This window comes from Anomaloglossus baeobatrachus, chromosome 2 (assembly GCF_048569485.1).
Source record: "Anomaloglossus baeobatrachus isolate aAnoBae1 chromosome 2, aAnoBae1.hap1, whole genome shotgun sequence".
Taxonomy (NCBI): Eukaryota; Metazoa; Chordata; class Amphibia; order Anura; family Aromobatidae; genus Anomaloglossus; species Anomaloglossus baeobatrachus.
In genome coordinates, this window is record NC_134354.1 from 244,660,382 (window position 1) to 244,666,381 (window position 6,000).

Here is a 6,000-nt window from a genome sequence, read left to right on the forward strand (position 1 = left end):
CTATCCAGGGACAATGTGGAGCCTCCCAATTTTTGGCTGCCCTGCCTAAGGGCTATAATATAATACACCCACTTCCTTACAATGGGCACTTCAGGTTTACAGGCCCTCATGCACGTCTCTATCCAGGGACAACGTGGAGCCTCCCAATTTTTGGCTGCCTTGGCAAAGGAAAATACTACAAAGACTCACTTCCTCAAAATGGGCACATTAGACTCAAGAGGCCTTCATGTACGTCTCTTCTCAGGGACATCGGAGTGCCACACAATGTTTTCACGTAAAATCTTTCATGTATTAATCTCAAAAAGTAACATACACCAGCTCTATCTCACTATTGGGTATGTGCCCTTAACATTTCCGCCATGAAAAATCATTTTGGGGTCATTTTGGAAGGTTTTCTGGTGAGTCCGTAAAAATGGCGTAAAACGCGGACAAAATTGTTCACAGCTGTGACTTTTGAGTGATAAATGCTTCAAGGGGTCTTCCCCATGCTGTTGCCATGTCATTTGAGCACTCTTCTGAGACTTTTGTGCCATTTTTAGGGTTTCTCCATGCTGCCGGGGGGTCATTTCAAAAAAATACTCGGGTCTCCCATAGGATAACATTGGGCTCGTTGCTCGGGCCGAGTACACGAGTATCTTGGGAGGCTCGGCCCGAGCTTCGAGCACCCGAGCTTTTTAGTACTCGCTCATCACTAATCACCGTCTTTTGTTCTGTAATTAAGGCCATTACTGTCGCACCACCGGAGGTTGTTGTTTTCCATTGAGTTTAGCCATTTAGTTTCTAGTTAGTTCTATTCAGTTTATTGTATGTCATTTGACCCTCTTTCGGGACTTCAGGGGGAAGCTCAAAATTTCTGGGACTTCTAGTGTTAATTTTACTTCTTCTCAGGTATCCCAAGACAAAAAAGCCCTTGTCAGGACTCTGGTTTTTCTGTTTATCCTTTTTGGCCTTTTTTGCCCTTTTCCAACATGGCATCCCCTGATTCATTCTTCTCCATGTGTTCTGTGTCCTCTTGCCTTTTTAACCTCAGTCCAGCCTCCAGGCATCTGCTTGAGTATTCTGCCTGGTGTCCTACTCCTAGTGGCATCTCAAGTTACTTCAGCAAATCCTGTGTGAAACTGCTGTTGCTGCTCTTCAGAGGTTCTGCCACCTTCTGTTTACCTGCTGCCTCCTGCTACTGATGCCTAGCACCTGCTGTAGCTTTTACTTGACCTGCCTTGCTTACACTTAAGCTGGCTTACTTAATTAACTGCTCTGATGCTTCCACCATTGAATTGATGCAATAGCAGAGCACAGGACTGTTCTGGACACTAGAAACTGCTTTGCATTTGTTTTCTGAACATTGTATACTGCACTACATCTCACTTCGGACTTTCACAGACTTCCTTACGAAGCTTCAAAGACTGCATTGCTAAATCACATTATCTTGTGAGGTTTTCAAGAGACTTTCCTTAAAGGCTTCATTTGATATTTTCACTATGTTTATGGACTTGTTTTCCCTTTCACTTGTTTGCTAATCACCGTGTGTTACAATATAAATTTTATTACCTATAAACGAGGTTTAGTTGTGTCTTTGCTCCACTCAAATAGATTCCTGAGTTATCCATTATAATTATTACAGCTCTCTTCTTGTCTCTCTCTTTTTGTATAATCCTGTAAGTAAAAAAAAATAAACACAAAACACAGAGAAAAAAACAAAAAAATCCCCTCTTTCTCCAATTTATTAGCCCTCAAAACACCCAGGTCCAATGTAATCCACAAAATGATGATCCTGGTCCTGCTACATATTGAAGTCATAGCACATGGCATATTATCAAACATGACCACCCGCTGCGGCTTCAGGCAGATATTAACCTAGCCACAACTGTGAATGGTGACATCACTGAGTTTACCTTCGGTCACAGCTGGATGATCCCACGGTACCCCACCTGTGACAGCAGGAAAACTCACCTCAGGTGAACTCATTGAGGTCATTGAGACTGGCATATTCTGGCAGAAAACCACAGGGTTTTTTATTACCAGGACATGCAGATTTGGCGCGTAAAGTTATACACCAAATATCTGCATCAAATCTGCATCTTGTGGAAATAACTCCATCAAAACCTCACTGCATTTTGGTGCATATTTTTGACAGAAGATGCACAGTAATTTTGTGTATAATTTTCAGCACCAAGTTTGCATTTCCTGGCAGAAAACTGTACTGAAACAACATCAAAACTGCCATTTTTTTGTGCAATTTTCTGCCAGATAATGCAGATTTGGTGCCTGAATTTCTACACCAAATTCCTGCACAAAATGTGCATCTCTTGTCAAAAACTGCATCATTATGTTTTGATGCGCCTTTTTGCCAGGATATGCAGTATTGGTGCAGGAATTTGATGTATGAATTCCAGAACCAAATTTGCATCTCTTGGCAAAAAGATGTGGTTTTCTGCCAGGAGACGCAGGTCTCGTTCAGTTCAATAAGTTCACCTGAGGATAGTTTACCTGCAATCACAGGTGGGGTACAGTGGGAACCTTCAGCTGTGACTGCAGGTCAAGTCAGTGACATCAATGTTCACAGCTGCGACTCAGTCAGCAACTGCCCATGCCTGCAGTGGGCAGTCATGTTCTCTAATGTGCTGCAAATTCAATATGTAGCAGAGTCGAGATCGTGGTGGGAAGTCGTGGTGTGGATTTTGGTGCACCTGGGTGCTTTGGGTGTTAATAGATTGTAGAGAGAGGGCTTTTTTTTAAATAAAGTATTTTTCTGTGTTTTTTTTTTGCTTTATTTATTTTTACTAACAGGGTTAGTAATGGAGTGGGTCTTATAAACCCCTCCTAATTACCAATCCAGGGCTTAGTGGCAGCTGTGATTTTTGACAAGTGATATATGTATTTAACCCCTTATATTACCCCGATTGCCAATCGGGATGAGACAGGTAGAACACCGGAATTCTTGCATCCAATGGATGTGACAATTCTTTGCGGCTGCAGGCTGCTAATTTTAGGCTGGGGGGCTCAATAACCATGGGCTTCATCAGCCTGATAATACCAACCCTCAGCTGTCGACTTTAACTTTTTTGGGTATCAAAATTAGTGGGGAGCGCATGTCTTTATTTTTAATTATTTATTTGAATAATTAAAAAAACTACTCATGGTGTCCCTCATATTTTGATACACAGCCAAGATAACACACACGGCTGGGAGCTGCAGACTGTAGCCATCTGCTTATCTGCACTGGCTATCAATATATGGGGGACCCTATTTCTTTTTTTAAAAAAAATGTGTTTGTTTTTACACCACTATAGGGGGACGCAGACAAAGTGTGTGCTTCCACCCAATCAGAGTCACGATCACAGAATGTGGGGGCGCGGTCTGACTGCAACCAATCAAAAATGCAGGGACTGGCGGTGGGCAGGGGAAGCAGTGAACATGTATGAGAGCTAATGATCAGACCCAGAAGCACTGTTATAAGGAAAGGTCAGTAAGTATTACTGCACTGCTTTATTCCTTATTTTCTTTCTATTGCAGCCCCCTAGCCCTTACTAACACAATTTTTACATAATTTTGGGTCCTTTAGACTTATATGGGTTTCACGGTCAAGTTCAGCTGCCTAACCCCATTTATTTTTAGTCTGTGCTAGTATCCATGGGTTCGCTCATCACTAACTACCACAACCATACTTTTCAAGCACTGTTAAGCCTCCTACATCAACAACAGTTGCGACATCACTTGCCCCATAGCCGACCACAGAACCAGCAGATATTCATTGGATTATATTTTATCCACACATCCCTTGTTTTGTGTATTGCTAAGACCAACACCATCCTCCACTGATTACATCACCTCCTCTAAACATCTGTCTGGATTTTCAGGTTTGTCCAACAAAGTATGATCATCATCATCAACAACATCATCATCGTTGATTCAGCTCTTGTGTGGGAAATGTCCTGGGCTTCTTGCTCCCTCACTTCCATTTCAAGATTTTACATGGCTAAGAGTGCTAGTACCACTGCTGCTCAGTACAATATTAGGTATCATGGCAGTGCATTTTTCTGCCAAAATCTAAACTATTTTCTAATGTACTTCAATTAAACAAGTAAGTTTGTATGAAATTTTAATACTAAGCAATCATCCCCTCCATGGGGTGGCAGTGTGTGAGTGGTTGCCCCATCAGTGTTTTGCACCAGTGTTGCCTCCATTTTTATTAAGGGGTTCTGCTGCATCCTGTTAGTGCATTATATTATGTGGCCTATGCAGGTAAAACATTGTTGCCCTTCTGTTGCTGTGAATTATTCTTGAATTTTTGGGGAACACTTTTGTGGGTTATTCACCCTTTTTCTGGTTTATTCACTCTTCTCTACTAGCTATGTACATGTTCAAAAAAAACTGCAGATGCAATAAGGTGCTGTATTACAGGTGTTAAATTTGACTAATAAAGCAGATGTACAAAAAAAATATTTTGCGACATGCACACTTTGTAAGATAGACAGTCACAGTTAAATGATTAGCTTTTGAGTAATTTTCTTAGGTATTTTTTTAAAAGCAAATTAACATTTTAGAGCTTTATCTCCCTATTGCTATTGCTGATATATGAACTGAGATCTTCTCAGAATCCTAAATCACTCTAAAATGGCTGCTGTATTCCCTGCTTTAGCTTTTATTCTGGCTATGATAGTCCTTCATCTGATGTGGTCTTTTGAGCTATTCATGAGTGATGTATTTCTCTACAAAATATAAAAATATGGAGGTTTTTGGGGGCGGTTCATACAATTTGATTAGGAATTGTTAAAATTCCTTGGAACCTTAGAATTTCCAAAAAATAAACTTAAATTTCATACTTATTGAAACAAATCAGTCATCTTTAGTCAGAATCCATGTTTATTAATTCGTACAAACTAACGTACCTTTCCAAATTAGAAAGATATCATCAATGTAACGCCACTACCTCAACACACTGCTGAAATGATATATTGTATAGAGAATACCCTCCTGCAGACAACTCATGACAATGTTTTCATAGGTAGGTGTGATATCCCATGCAAATGTGTAAATATTGTCCCCAGTTAAAAAACAATTCTTCTAATAAAGACAGTATAAACTTAACTCTTTCTCTAGTACAATATATATTAAATAGATTTTGCTGAACAACACCTAACCATGTCTATGACAAATAAAAGTACATAATGAAATCACAGTAAATATAGCTAGAACTATATTGTCAGATAATGGATAAGTCAATTTCCTCAATTCTTTTAGTCCAATGTGTCATGTATGAATGATGCAGTGTTATTTTTCTTAACCATCTAGATACCACTGTCATGACTAATAGTGGTATTTAAGGGCTTAACTAGACCCAATCAATTCCAAAACCGGTCTGGGGCAATCCCAACAGATATTAAAAGGGCTGAGGAATAAGGACCTTTAATGGCTGCCGTTAAATGGCATATCAATGGTCGTTAAGGGGTTAATAATGATCCAAAAAGCCAAAAATTGGGCATCCATGTGAATTTACGAGTATCTTGTGCATCTTGGTAAGTCTGTATATGTATAGATTAGGGATCCATATTCGATGGCTCAGGAGTTGCATGAGCCCCACAGGGCTTTGATACGTGGGTCGCGGTTGTGTGCCAGTTTGGTAGATGTACAGAAGGTCTCTAAATGATGACTTTTGCCTATACTGGTGTGGTGTTGGATGTAGAGGTAAAGGTAATAAGTTGAAGGTAGGATGATGCTGCCAGTTAGGGGGTTGCTTGAAGATGTATTCAGTTGTATGAAAAGTGTACTTGTTGTGAGAATATTCATAAGAAATAAAGTTGGAACCCCTGGACGTAAGTATACTGTATAAAAGGGAGGGGTGCAAAGTATCAGTATGCTTTCTGTAGTTTCGCTAATGTATCGCCCCTGAGAACATCAGGGTGTTACAAGGTTCTGCATCCCCACCAGGATGCAGGACCTACCCCCTTAGGTACCCAGAACCCCAGTGTCGGTACCAACAAAAACCCAGGTAATCCCAGT